Here is a 15,022-nt window from a genome sequence, read left to right on the forward strand (position 1 = left end):
TGGAAAGTTTAAGCCAGAAAAAGCACAAGCAATTACCCTGGATGGGCCATATTTGATATGTCATTGCCTGGCTGGGAACCCTGCACTTATTTACACGTGCGCTGGGAAGAGAGAAGAGTGATGCCTTTATTGTCCATTCATCTCAGCTCTGCTCCTTGCCTGGTTTGATGAGCTTTGTGGGCGTTTGCTGATAAATCTTGGATTTCAAGGAGCCAAGGTCATGCTTTGCTTCTCAGCATGCCAGGAGTAAAACATCACCCAGGGCTCGCATACATGAATGTGATCACTTGCATTTCTTAGCTGATACGGGTTGGGAAAGACACTTTTGGCTTGTTTCTCTATTTTTTCCAGCTTGAACGAAACCAAGGTTGGAGAAGGTGGCTTTTCCCTGGGAGCAAGTACTGGGGAAGGGTGGAAGGACCCTCTCCAGGTTTGTGGATCTGCCAGAGCAAGGGAACTCCTTGTGACTAGCCCAGCAGGCTTACCCCATGGACTTACCCCATAGTCTTGTCCTTGGGTTGCAAGATGCCCTGCAGCAGCCTCTGGGTGTAGGGGGAACTTCTGGCTCTGCATGCCCCCAACCTCCTTCTCTACCCAGCCCATCCGTATGTCTTCTGGGGTCTGTGCAGAGACCAAGCTGTCAGCACTCACTGGGGATAGTTTCACCTTCCTCCATCCCAAACTTGCTTGCTCCTTTGATGCCCAGCAGATGGGACTCTGCCATTCCCATATCCACCTCACAGTGGTGAGAGCTGTTCTCCTTCCATGCAGTCTAAAGCACCCGTGGTCCATACTGGAGGTGCAGCTTCCCAACAAAAGGCATCTCCTAGATGTTGCTCCTTGTTGCTTCACCCTCTCAGGGAGGTGGCCTTCTGCGTGCTGCCTTGTCCCTCTCTGCCAGACCTACCTGCTCTCGCTGTTGGGGAATAAGCCAGTTCTGAGCACTGAGGTAGGGAGAGGATGGGATGAGGAGCAAGAATGTGCTGCTTTGCCAAGCTGGAGAGCATTAAATGATAATGGAGACATGTTTGTGTAGCTGCTGCGTACGGACTTGCTCCCTTCAGCAATTTCACATTAATAAGTCTTTGTGAATGTTCCTGGGCATATAAACTTTAAATAGATGGCTTGTCAGTTGGGAACAGAGCCTTCCATAGATCTCTTTGATGGAACAGATTTTAAGAACAAAACTGGAGACAGGGAGGGAGAATTTGCAGCCCTCAATCCATTAAAGATGAATGTGTCACTGGAAGATGCTGTCAGAGAAGCTAAACAGCTACTTGGATGGTGGGTTTGCTACCCAAAGGGGGCTCCTCCATCCCAACACCTTTTTCTGCCTCACAGAGCATCCTTGCCTTCAATTTCTCTTAAGACCATCTTGCTGAGTGAGGTCTTGGCTGTGTCAAAGAACTTCCCTCCTTTCCCTGTTCCTTTCTGGGGGTTCAACCTTAACCCTCTCAAGCAGGAGACAAAAGTTCCTTGGAAACTCCTTAGAAACTCACATTTATGCTCCTTCCTCCCACCTTAATCTTCCATGGTGAAGCAGAAGACAGGAGAGTGCAACAGCTGAGCTGAGCTTGCCAGGCAGAGCAGTCAAGAGCTGCCCGGTGGTGCCAGACACACAGTTCTGGGACATCAGACTTCCAGATCAGAAGGATTTGAGGTACCTAAGGTGGAAATAGCTGCATTTTCACTCTTAGAGGTTTTGGCCAGGCATGGCAGGGTGCTTGCACCTTTCTCATGTGTGTCTTGTGGCTCCTAACTGCTGTGCTGAGAATGGGAGCTCCCCAGGCAACAACAGAGACGGGTGTTGAGGGAGATGAGGGGAGCGCAAGGCTTGTGTACAAGGAAAGCTTAAACAACCCATCCCTCCTCAGCACAGGGAAGTTATGATGGATGGGGTTGGTGACAGAGGTCTATAAAAGCCTGAGCAGCAGAGAACAATCGGTCTTCTTCACAAGGAGAGAACCAGAAGACATCAGATGAGAGGAGCTTTAAAACAAAGAACTGGTTTGCACCACCCATCATTTGGCTCCATTGAGTTAGTACAGAGCTGCAGCATCCCAGGCATGACCCAGTGGTGATGGGTCCAACTGCTTGGAAATAGTGTGGGTTGATTCCCTCTCATCTTGAAGCTGGAGCTTTAGAATTTCTCTCCTTTCTGGACTTTTATCTACACTCACTTCTTGCTTTATCTGCAGGGATGAGTGAAGCTTTTCATGGCATATGGCTCATGATGGATTACCTCCTCCTCTGACTCCAGGAAGACCTTCCTCTGAGGGCTTGGAAAGGAGCTGAATCGCAATGCTGAGACCCCAGCTGTGGTACTCTGTCCTCTGGGTAAAGCAGTGGTTCAGAGAGGGAGGTTAGACCACGAGGGCAGGCTGGAGGGAGGTAGAAGTCGTGTTCCACGGTGCTAAATGCCCATCTCCACGCCTTGCCAGGAGATGACGTAGGTGTGGAGATGCAGTCCATCCTGGGGGCTGGATGGTGGAGGAGGTGTTTGGGGCCACTGGCTGCTCTCAGTCTGTGGCACCATCTGCCTCCCTACAGCCCTGTGCTAGGCAAGGCTTGCTCATTGCTTCCAGAGCCCTGGGGAGCTGAGGTATTCTGTGTTAAACACAGTGCACTATGACTGTGTTAAACTCAACCAAGTGCAGCCTTGAGCAAGTCTCCTCCCGGGGGTGTCATTACCACTGCACCCCTGTGGGTTCCCATCTCCCTGCCTCTGCTTTAAAGAGCATTTTCTTAGTCTATGTGAGAATTGAACTAACTTCTGGTCCCAGCTGCCAAGGTCAGGACCTGCCTGGGAAAGGCTCTAGTTCACCTCTCTTTGTAGTCTGGAGATGCCCAAATGCAGTAATACTGGGGGATGCTGTGGCAATCTCCAGAGCTTCTCCTTTCTATGTTAAATAACTGGGAAAAAGTGTTATTTTTGTCATTAAAAATTCATCTGGCAGTGCTGAGGCTTCTGAGGATGTAATTAGCCGAGTGCTCCTCCTCTGTCAGTTCTCTCCAAAGCTTCTTGGGAGCACTCTTTTTTCCTCCTCATTTCACTCTTTCTTAGCCCTTCTGCAACTTGTTTCAGTTTCCCCGGCCACTGAACAGGGCAGATCCTTGCCAGTCTCAGACAGAAGTGAAGACCAAGTAGTTAATGCAGGAGATGAGATCTGGCCCAGTTACTCCTCAACAAAACAACTCTGAAAGAGCTTTTTGTTGTACCTAAACCTCTCTTCTTTCACATGCCGCACCACCTAACACCATTTCAGCTCCCCAAGTGCAACCCCTGCTCTCCAGGTGGCTTTTCTCTAAGTGTATCAGGGATGACAGGACAACAATCCTGGTCGTAGACAGGAAGATGCAGGAGGTGACTTGCAGGCAAACCTCCCCTGGAATTGTTTCTCACCTGAGCATCTCTCTTCCGCATCCTGGCTGTGTATCCCAGATGACTGGTGGTTCCTTTGCAGTAACGAGGGCAGATGGATGGACTTAGAGGTGCCTGCAGCCAAACCAGGAAGGATCTGCAAGCTCCCACTGTGTGCAAGCTCTGCACTGGGGGAGCAGCACAGGCTCTTCTTAACTCAGAGCAGTTTCCAGTGTCTGAAGGGGGCTGCAAGGATGCTGGAGAGGGACTATTCATCAGGAACTGGAGTGATAGGACAAGGGGTGATGGGTTCAGACTGAAACAGGGGAAGTTCAGGTTGCAGATAAGGATCTAAGTTCTTCCCTGTGAGGGTGCTGAGGTGCTGGCACAGGGTGCCCAGAGAAGCTGTGGCTGCCCCATCCCTGGCAGTGTTCAAGGCCAGGTTGGACACAGGGGCTTGGAGCAAGCTGCTCCAGTGGAAGGTGTCCCTGCCTGTGGCAGGGGTTGGAACTGGAGGAGCTTTAAGATCCCTTCCAACCCAAACCACTCTATGATCCTATGATTGTAACTGCATCTATCTGCCTTTTTGGTTGTTTTTCTTTTATATTTTCCTCTCTTTACCACAGTTCCTCTTTGTTTTCTCCCTGTTTTTTTCATTCGAGCACCTCTCCATCATCTGGTTGTCTGATTCACTGCTTCAGCACGTATGAGGCCAAGGCACAGACTTCATTCCCAGGAGCAGGCTCTCCACATGAGGCAGCTCATGTTCAGCAGGCATCTGCACAGTTCTTGGGCAGCTTCCCCTCCTTCGCAGCCCTGCCATCCCTTCAGCAGCTCTTTCCAGATCCCTGTCTTGGAAAACCCTTCTCTTGGAAAGCCCCTTCTCCTCATCCTTGTGTTCCCTGGGTTGCAGCAGCTTGGCAGCCGGATCCTGGCACGGCTTTATTAGCTCTGCCCCATCATTAACTTGGCTTCTTGCTTTCCAGGCAGGACCTGGTCCTCATCCCACTGCCCTGACGCTATGAGTTAGTGCACTTCTGCAACCAGAAGGGCTGTGAGTGGATGGATAAAGGGAGAGATGGGGATCCCAATCTCCTGTGGCTCACTTTTACTGAGAAAAATGAGATGTGGCATCGCTCCCTTTGATTCAGGGACAAGAAAAGGCTGATGTGCTCCTGCCTCCCCGCAGCTGGAGGATGGCAAATAGCTCTGCTCTGCGTAAAATGCAGAGGATGCGTGGATGCTTGGAAATGTTCTGCAGCAGGTGGATCTTCCTGAGGCTTTGCTCTGCCAAATGATCAGCCACTGAGGAGTTAAAGCACTGTGTAAAAGAGTCCTCAGTTAGACCCCTAATGATGGGGTATGGCACCTCCATAGGCTGATTTCCCCATGTGGACTCATGTTCCCCTTATACCTCAATAGTTGGTTGTGTGCTGAGGGATCCTCCCCTCCTCCCCCCACCCCCCCCCCCCCCAGGTCTGCAATTATGATTGAGATTGATTAAGATTTATTCTTTTTAATTAAGATTGAGAGCCTGGAACCCCAGGGTGCACCAGCCTCAGGAAGAAGGACAATTATGCAGCAATTACACAGCCTTGTAATCACATTATACATGGGATGTAGACTGAGAACTACCCAAGCCATTGTAAATGGGTCATCAGCAAACCCAAAGAGATGCTAAACGACTTGGGCACCTTTAGCTCCTTGCCAAAGGGCTGGGGTTTGGGTTGGAGAGGAGATGTGGGTTGGGAACACTGTGGGACCTCATATCTTGGTGAACCCTTGTCCCTGCCGGCTCACAGCATCCTCTGGCACATCTCTGCCCTGCAGGCGTGTGATCCCCTCCTGTCTTCTGCTCTTATGAGTGGGTGATGCATCAGCATCACTGCAGAGCTGGGAGATGGCAAGTACCTCATCCCACATCATCTCCCAACTCAGACCCTCCTTCTCCCTGCTGTTACATGGGGTTCCCTCGGTCTGGGCAGTGCTCCTGCTCCCTGCCTTTTACTCCACTTGAAGAGGAATGAAACTGGCCAAGACTGCCCCATACCTCTCCATAATACTCCCCCAAATACTCTTTCCAGCCCAGTGGATTTCCTTGGGAGACAAAAGACTGACTGTACATACATGGGGTGTTTGAAATCAGCACAAATTCACTCTTGTTTCCCTTCTGTTTGGTGCTGGGTTTAAAGAAGTGAATTTCCCTGCTCCCTTTTCTTTTATAGAGGAGCTGGGAACACCACAGGAGCTGGGCAGCAGCACTGCTGCTTGCACAATCCTTCCTTCAGTGCCTGCTTTTGGGCCCCAGGAGTCACATTATGAAGTGTTTCTTCTGATGGACACAGACATTTCAGATTCCAATCCTGTTTCCTCTCCTGGTTTTCATCCCTTTAATTCTTCCTCTCTGGTCATCTCTAATGAGTGATGCTAACCCACACTGCACTTGCCTGCTATCCTCCACTAAAACAGGCTTGGACTGGAATTAAACAGAGCCAGATGAGCTTGGGGCTGTGTTTTCCACTGAGGGAGTCAGGATATGTGGTCAATAGAAGCCAAGCAGGTTCATGAGCTTCAGGATGGTGGGAACCCCAGGGAAGCTTTGGTACCCTGGCCTGGCCAGACCCACTCTCCTTCTGCTTGTAGAGAGCTGAGGGGATGCCCATCAACAGGGTGAGCAGGCTCAGCAGTGGAGAGGATGCCTTCAGAGGGTCCCCAGCCTCACCAGGTTCACCTGGGTGCCATCTGAGGGCAAACCACACAGAATCCCAGCCTGGTTTGGGTTGGAAAGGACTTCAAAGCTCATCTGGTTCCATCCTTTTGCCACTGGCAGGGACACCTTCCATTAGAGTGGTTGCTCCAAGCTGGCCTTGAAACCACTCCAGAAAGTTGAATTTTTCCTCCTTGTTTTCCTAGGAGAATGGATACATCCTTGAGGAAGCAGCATCCCTTTGCCTAGCGATGTTCTGCACTTATCCTCAGCTGGCATTTCTCACTCGCTGCCTTCTTTTTCTCCTTTTCTTACAGTGCAGGATTAGTCAGCTCTGCCCAGCGAGGGGGAATTGATTCTTACACTGAAACACTCGTGTTGTTTTATTATTCCCTCCTTTTTGCAGCCTCTAAAAACAGCTTTGCATCCCCCTGGAAGCAGGCAGGAGAGCTCAGAGACAACCCCCAGACACCTTGTCACGCTTGCAGAGAGCTGTGAAAACAGTCTGCTTCCCCCTTGCTGGGCTGGTGGCAAGAACTTTTCCTGTCTGGGCTTAAAGGCAGTGTCTGGAAAACATTTGGGAGGTCAGGGCTGGCTTGTGGCTGGCTTTGGGCAGTGCTTTTTGGTAGGGTGACCTCTTAGGCCTTAGCTGGTGTTTGGGACACAGAGTATGGGGAGGCTGGGGAGAGGATGCTCCTGTCTCCTTGGAGATGGAGTTGTGTCATCCAAGAGGGGACAGGGCATGGGGTTGGTCTTGCAGGAGTGCTAAGCATCACTCCCTGTGCCAAGGGGTGCAGCCGCTGTCTGTGTCCCTGCAGCATTCCATGATCCCTTCTTTCCTTCTCCTGACACCAGGCAGCTCCAGAGCATCTGGGAATGGGCAAGTGCAGTCTGGAAGCATTTCTGCTTCAGAGTTGTTTGGGTTTAAATAATCTTGTAAATAGAGACTGCTTTAGCAGGAAACCCTGAAACTGCTTATCCAGGTAGGATGGGTTGGGATGGTGCCACTTTCACAAGGGTCTGTTGGGCCCATGAGAGCAGATGATGGCCCCAGTGGGGGTACAGATGAGGTACCTGAGGTGCCAGATTGTCATCCCCAGGGCCTGGCATCCCCTGTGCAGTCTGAGGTGTGGAAATATCTCATGGGGTAGTTCCTGAGGTGAGGTTCCTGTGGCCCCCAGCACTTGGAGCTACGTCTGTCTGGAGCCTGTTCACAGCACAGGGACTTCTACATCTGCAGCTCCCTGATGGCAGCATGGAGTCCCCAGAAGGGTTTCAGTGACCTGAGTTTCAGTGTCCAGCTGTCTGCAGGGTAACTAACCCTGTAGCTGTGCATGGAGCTAGCTGCAAGCCTTATCAGGTCCCTAACCTAGCCCTTGCAGGAGGGATGAGGTCAATGCCACCATGTGGAGGTCCTGCATCACCTCCAGCTGCTTCCAAAATCATGTGCTGGGATGGAGAGAGAGGTTATGATGAAATTCTCCCTCCTCCATCAGATGCAGCAGGACCAGATCTATCAGTGCTGGAGTTTTACCTGGCTGGGATATTGGGATGCATGTCTTTGCCCCATAGCAGTGACAGGGTGAGGGATCGCAGCCGCTTGTGCTACCACTGGCTGGCCCAGCCCCAGCTCATGTCCTCATGTTTTTGAACACCTTAAAACCCCCACAGCAGCTTCACTTGATGGCATTTTTCTCCCTCTGTTCTCCCTGTGAGCTGCTGCATTTGACTGCTTGATCTGGCATCTGCTACAGCATCGCCTGGAGCCATCAGCTTTACAGCGATGGGGCAAGTGACCCAGAGAGAGGGGATTATATATAGAAAGCCAGGAGATAGAGATGTCATTAGAGAGAAGCTGGGAGCTGGGAAAGAACCTCTGGGCCCTTTTTGCTGTGGATGAAAGGAGCTTTCTTCAGTGAAGAGTGTTATTATATTCAGGTTCCCATTTAGGCTTCTCCAAGTTGTACAACAAAAGGAATATTAAATGATCTTGCAAAATTGATGTTACAAATCAACGTAACCTGCATAAATCAACCCAGACAAAGCCAGAAGGTAAGGTTTGGGTGGGCTTTTTTTTTTCCTCAAGTGCCTTGCTGTTACAAAATCACTGCCTTAGAAATGAAAGATGCTGAAACTTCTTGTAGACATAGGCAAGCATGTAGGGAAGACTTGTGGCAGCAGGGATGGTGGGATTCTTGGACCAGGAGGAAACCTGTGTCAAAATCAGGGTAGGAGAGCTGCCTTGGAGTCCCCTTGAGTCCTGCAGGTAAGGAAATCAGCTTTGCCCTGTCTTAAGCTCGTTCTGCCTATTCAGTTTTATCCCAAAGGCCTTTATGTGTGCAGGATGCAATGGTGTGAACAACCTCCAAGTGTCCAATACAGGTGGAAGTCTCTCCCTCCAGGCTCGGACCTGCATAGACTGCACATGAGATGAGGCCCAAGCATGGGGGACAAGAGGCAGCTGGAGAAGATCCTTCTGCTGAGCTACCTGTGCAAAGCAGAGCCTGGAGAGCAGGCAGCAGGTCCTGCGTGGTTCGAATGGGAGAGCCATTAGCATCCAGCAGTGCCGATCTCACCTCTGCTATAGCGAGCATGTCTGAATGTCCTCTCTCTTGGCAGGGTACCAGCAAGGATTCTGTGAGCTGCTCCTACCCTCCCATCTCCTGGTCAAGAAGAAACATGAGGTCCATTGGCACTTCCAGTCTTGCTCCAGAAACCAGCAAATTTCTGGGTGCTTCTTCCTTGGATCAAAGAGTCCAGCTGGTGAAAGTCCATAATTGCTCCTGGCATGGTGTCTTACAGCCAGCTACAGCCTCCAGCTCCCCTCTGCCCCCAACCAGGCACACCTCTCCATGAGCATCCATTTGGAATAGCCCTCATCCAGCTTTCCAGGCAGTGCTTATCCCTGTAGTAAAGGGGTTGAATCCTGTTATTGGGGCTTTGGCCTTTGTGGCTACAGACAAGCTGGACCATAAGATCTTTCCCTGACCTTGCTTCCCGCTTTCCATGTCCCCAAGTGGCGCAGCTGTGTGATGGACATGGCTGTGGGGAAGAGCTCCACCATGCTGAGGACCTTGGTTGCATTTATGGATCCCACCTTTGCACAACACTCGGGTGAGTCCCAAGCTTCCTGGGCATCTCCACAGATCTTGCAGAAAACACCCTTCTGGATCCAGCGGCATCATCTAGGGAGGATGCCAGGAAAGGAGGGCAAATACTGGCACAGTGATTGTCACCTGAACCTTCTAAATATGCTGAGGACACAGGCCAGGCCCACCAAGCAGGGGTTACACATCTCAGCTCTCCAGAGAAGCCTCCATGGTGAGACCTTAGGCCTTTGCTCCCACTCTTCTGAATTTATCTCCTTTATGAGTTGTATGAAGAAGGAGCTGAAGCTGCAGCTCTTGAGCTGTCCTGACATGGGCCAGCCCTTCTCGTGTCCTGCTCATGCTGCTTGGGTGGAATATTCCCCCTCCTTCAGTTTTAACTGCCTGATTTTCTCTGGCCATGCTGGCCTTTAGCTCCCATCCCAATGGCTTGCTCCTGTTTGCCCTTAACATACAGCATTGTCTTTGCCCTGAGGTTTGCTTTTCTCATTTTTCAGAAGAAGACCAGCAAGTTATTCACTTGCTGGTCTCCTGCTTTTGCTTCTCCTTCTAATGAGTGTTCAAGTCCTTTGACAATGTCTGGAGGCTGTGGCAGCTGAGTCTGTGTTAAAATCCCATCCTTGGTCTCCCCTACCTGCCCTGCACCTGTGCAGACATCCTGCATCCCTCTGCCCAAACACCTTGAGCATCCTTCATCCCTCTGCCCAGGTACGCCAAGCATCCTGTATACCTTTGCTCAGGTACCCCGAGTATCCTGCATCCCCCTGCCCAGGTACCCTGAGCATCCTGCATCCTTCCAGCCAAGCTCATCCATCTGCAGCTTCTGGACTACAGGAAGCTCTCTCTGTGCAGCTCACCCCTCAGCCCCACACTGTGGCAGCTTTGATTATCTTAGTCATTATTTGCACAGACTCTTCCTCTGCTCTCGCCTGTCTCAATGAAGCCCGTGAGGCAAGTGTTTGTTCTCATTATCCTTTGGCTGATGGGAGATCACTGCTTCAGAGGCATGTGTGGATCAGGAGGTCACTGAGCCATTAATTGCTTTTCCCTTGGTGGAAAACGTCCAAAAACCCCCTGTAGGGCCCTCCAAATGTATCCATGTTGTGCTTTGTCCCAGGTCTGTGAGACCCTCACCCATAACCCAGGGGATGGATTTGGGCTCTTCTGAGAAGGACGATCAAGGAATCTGTTGCTGCTTTGTTTATTCTGTAGCTTATCAGGAGTTTAGCTCCTTGTATTTGAGGGTCTGGTTATCTGGATCTGGAGATTCTGCCTGCAGGCTTCCCCTGATGTTAATTCCCTCCTTCCATCTGCTCCCCCAGGTTTTCCTAAAGGGAAGCCCTGCCAGAGTTCCGAAGTGCTTGTGGTGGTGTGGGAGCAGGTTCTGCAGGAGAACAGGAGCAGTATCCTGATGGTGAGTGGCAGCAGTGGGGAAAAAAGGTGGGGTGAGGACATACACTGGGAGATAAAGAGGGAACAAGCATTACAAAGAGCGGGGGGGGGGGGGGCTGATCTTCCCCTGCACCAGATGAGTTCATGACAAAATAAACAAGCACAAGGAGGAAAATTGCTCCTGAAGCGGAGCATGGTGATGAGCTGAACGGTGATTGCTGCTTCAGAGGGGGAGCTGCTTGTCTTGGAGAGATGCTCCATGTCTCAACCCCCTGGTTGTGCCCACTTCAGTGCCCTGTCTTAAGTGATGCTGGGCAGAAGCATCCAGAATCCTCTTGCTTTTTCTGTCTTCATATAGTCAGGTGAGCACTGAGGATGTGGGGAATAGATAACTAGACCCCAAACTGCTAAGAAGGGTTGGACTTTGTCAGGTCCCCAGAAGGACGAAAGCCACTGAAGGGCCATAAATCTCCACGAGGGTTAAAGAAAGGGAAGCAGGGGGCTCAAGGAATTCCTCCATCCTCAGGCAGGCTGGCGGGGGGAGCAGAACATCTGATGATATATTCAAGGTCCTCATCAGTTTGGGAGCATCCAGTGGCTGGTCATACGGAGCCGCGGCTGCAGAACAGCTTTTATCACTCCAGACACTTGTGCTGACACGGAGCGGTCTGTTTTGCAAGGGATGCTCTCTGGGCAGGGATCAGGGAAAGGATGAGCTAATGCTGCCTGACATGCTTTCTTTAGGAGATAAGACAAGGAGGAGAGGAAAGCTGGGAAGGCCTCTGGGGAGGAAAGCCTTTCCGCACCGAATGCATTGGGATGCCAAAGGTACCCAAAGCCCAGTATCCTGGTCCAGGGCTGTTAGGAATGCTGAAAGCAGTGGTTCCCAGGCTCCAGCAAGGAAGAACTGGCAATGCTGCAGATGTTTTGTTATTCTTTTGTTGGTCTGGGACATCTGACAAGGCAGAGCATGATGATGAATCATAGACATCCCTCTTCATCTTCATGAGACATCCAAACATGTTTATCCCCATGTATTTTAAGCCAAGCATTGTTCTCCAGCTGCAACAGGAGAGATTTTTAATGCTTCCTATTTCAGATGGACGGGGCATTCCTTAGGGCAAGAATTGTCTTGTAGAGGGAACTCATTGCTTGTGCTGAGGGTGAGAGGAGACAGGGAAGGCTGGGAAATGTAGTTACATCAGTGCTGGCTTAGCTTGTGATGGTGCTTCTGCAAGATGAAGGACAAAAGCTGATCCCTGCAAGAATTCAGAGGAAATGGACCTGTGTTCATTTATTCAAGTGATTTCACCCCCTGCCTGGAATCTGGGAAGATCTCAGCCTTGTTTTCCTACATGAGGTTGTGGAAGAGAAGAGCTGGCCATGCTGTCCTGGGCATCGCCATTCCACTCCCCATCTCAGCTTTGGGGGCGATCTGGGTACCCGGGAGCCCATTTGCCATAAGGAGAGACCTGCTACCTCCTCATGATGATGCCATTAGGTGCCAGCTCCTGATTTATCCCAAACCAACCAAGGGGTTGTTCCATGACGAATTCATTAGGATTAATTACACTGTGTCTCTGCTGAGCTATTTAACAAGATCATGCTTCCCGAGCCTCGCTGCTTCGCTTCCTCCTCCTCCTCTTTCCTACCTGTCTCAAAGCACATTGTGTGCAGAAGGATTTGGTTTTGGGGTTGGGATTTTCCCCTTGGGATGCTGGTGAGGAGGAGCAAGCAGCAGGTCCATCATGGGAATGTCACCCCAAGCTGGAGCATGGGGGAATGTGTCCCTGGGGAATTGCCCTTCCCTCGGTGGTGCTTCAGCTCCTGAGGTTGTTTTTCCATGGGCTGCCTCTGGTTCCACCAGGATGGTGAGAGAGGGCAGACAGGTTGTCTGGGAAAGCCCCAGGACCTGTCAAGCTCTGCAGCACAGGTAATGAGGTGTTGGCCACATTTTGGGATGATCACCACCAGCATCCACATTGTGCATTTCAGCATCCATAGCACCAAAGAGGGAGCTCTCCACTTGTAGAAGCGTTATCCCAGGTCTGGAATGTTCACACCCCATCTCTTTGCCAGATGTTTGCTGCTGAAACCCAGGCTCCATACCTAAAACCTCCTTTCCTTGCTCTGGGTTGCCTGTTTTACCTATTATGTAGCTATCCCAATCTCTCTGCAAAGTTTGTCTTTCTTAACTTGATGAAAGTAATTTCTGCATCCATCTGCTCCATGATGGACCTGCATTATCCACAACATGCTGCCCTCCAAACCAGTTCCTGGGTGTTCCAAACCTCTTCCAGCCAGCTCCATCACATGCTCCGTGTATTTAGCAGAGTATAAATTGCTCTTATCGAAATGAAGGCAGCTTTGAACTTGTAGCAGAAACTCGCTGACCTCCAAGGTTGGTTTCTCTTTGTCTCTGGAGGATTAACAAGGTTAGTCAATGGGCATGAGCCGCTTTGGGGTTGATGCTATTCTGGGCTGGGTTTAGTTGCTGTGGCATGGGCGGATGTGAGGTGGCTTTGCAGGATATATGAGAGTGTGCTGATAATCAGCCTTGCACCAGCTGGGAGCTAACCCTGGGATGTGGTTGAAAGGGGGGAAGTGATCTGGACTGGAAAAGGCCTTTCTGTGGGGTGCTGTTGGTTTTGGGTGTATGATGGTTTCCTTTGGGTCTCCACTTCAGGTGACAGGAGCCACAGCATCGTGTTTCTGGGCATCTGAGACATATCCTTCCCTGCAGTGACAAAACACCCCAGTCCAGGCACTGCTCCTGCTTGATCTCTGCATCTTTAGGGCTGCACTGGGTGCTGCCAGGGATGAGTTTGCACAAGTTCACTCCATGCTGCCCTTTGCAGACCAATCCATCTGCTTCCAAACCATCCCTCTCTTGGCACAGAACCTGGGATGGGCCACTCTTCCTGCAGGCAGACACTATGATGGGGTTAAACCATCCTTCCCAGCTCCTCTTCATCCTTCATTTTATTCCCTCATCCATTGCTTCTCTGCTAGAGCAGCCAACTGGCTGCTCCTTCCTTAGTAAGGGGCAGGGCTGGCATGGGGGACATCAAATACAGAGATTGTCTCCTTCTTTCCAGGGGGGACACCATGTACATATGGTCAGGCTCAGCTCACCCCTGTGCACCAACGTGGGTCCCTGGGATGGGATGATAGAATGGGAGGATGAGATGGGATGGAGTGGTTAAAGATGCTCAGCACCCAGAGGGAGGTGTGGGTGAAGGAACGGTATGGATGCTACATCCCTTCCCTCTGAACCAACTCAACTTGTCCACATGTCCCATTTTCCTCCCCTTTCTCTTGTCCACAGGGAGGGAAACTGAGACACAGCTGGGGCAAGTGGCCTCCAGCTTCCCAGGTCTTTTCCCCAAGACCAGTGAGGTCAACTGGAAAGACTGGGAGCTGTTTTAAAGGGGAACAGGAGGCACCGGGAAGAGCTGGACCTTTACTTCTGCTTCCCAGGGATGAACAGTTGGAGGAAACACCTCTTCCATAGGGCAAAGATGCAGCAGCTCCAAGGGATGTGGGGAGGAGTTCAGGTTACTGGAGAAGAAAAGGGACAGCAAAACCCCCCAGACTTCTATGACTGGGGGGAGTTTATCTCCTCTCATTTCCCACTTCCCTCTCCACACACATACCCGGATCCAGAGCTGCTGCTTCCATTTCCTCCTCCGCAGCAAAGCACATGAAGAGGTTGAGATGGAATTCCCACCTTACCCCATCCCAAAAGCCAGTTTCTCTCTGGTTTGTTCCCTTCCCCCAGACAGTCACTTTTTCTATTGCTCCTAATGGAGATGTCCATCATGGAGTGTGCAGGCGAAGACATTAACCCAGATATAATGTCAAGCAGGAATGGATGCATTAATGCCTATTTAAACCTGTGTACATAGCCAGGCTGGCCGGAGATGATGGGCTGATTGCTCTTGCTCTCTTGACAGGTCATTTTTCCCCCCCTTCTCTTTAAAATCCATGTGCAGGGATGAGGTTTTGGGGCTGCTCAGGTAGGTTTCAGCCTTGGTTTGGCTAGGAGAGAGGATGAGCATCACTGTGAGATGCAGCCAGACCCATACTGAAGCCTCTGACCCCTTCACCCAGGAGAGATTTCATCGTTTTCAGCCTGCAGCAACATTAAGGGGGGAATAAAACCAACTTTTCCTTGCTGGGAATGGCAAAAAGGAGCTGGGCTTGGGGTTTTGTGGGTAAAACCAGGGTTAACCCATCCCAAGCATCCCTCCAACCTCGAGAGAAGCAGAAACCTTTCTTTTAAGAGTAAGTGCTAATGCTGCATTATATAGCATAGAGCAGAGTAATACTCTACCAATTACACTAATGCTGCTTATTTGCTCTTGTTAAAGGGAGTAATTGCTCACCCAGAAGCTATTAAATTAGATAAGAGCAGAACAAACAAAACTATTCATTTTATTCACTATATATTTA

Source organism: Melopsittacus undulatus, chromosome 9 (genome assembly GCF_012275295.1).
Source record: "Melopsittacus undulatus isolate bMelUnd1 chromosome 9, bMelUnd1.mat.Z, whole genome shotgun sequence".
Lineage (NCBI taxonomy): Eukaryota > Metazoa > Chordata > Aves > Psittaciformes > Psittaculidae > Melopsittacus > Melopsittacus undulatus.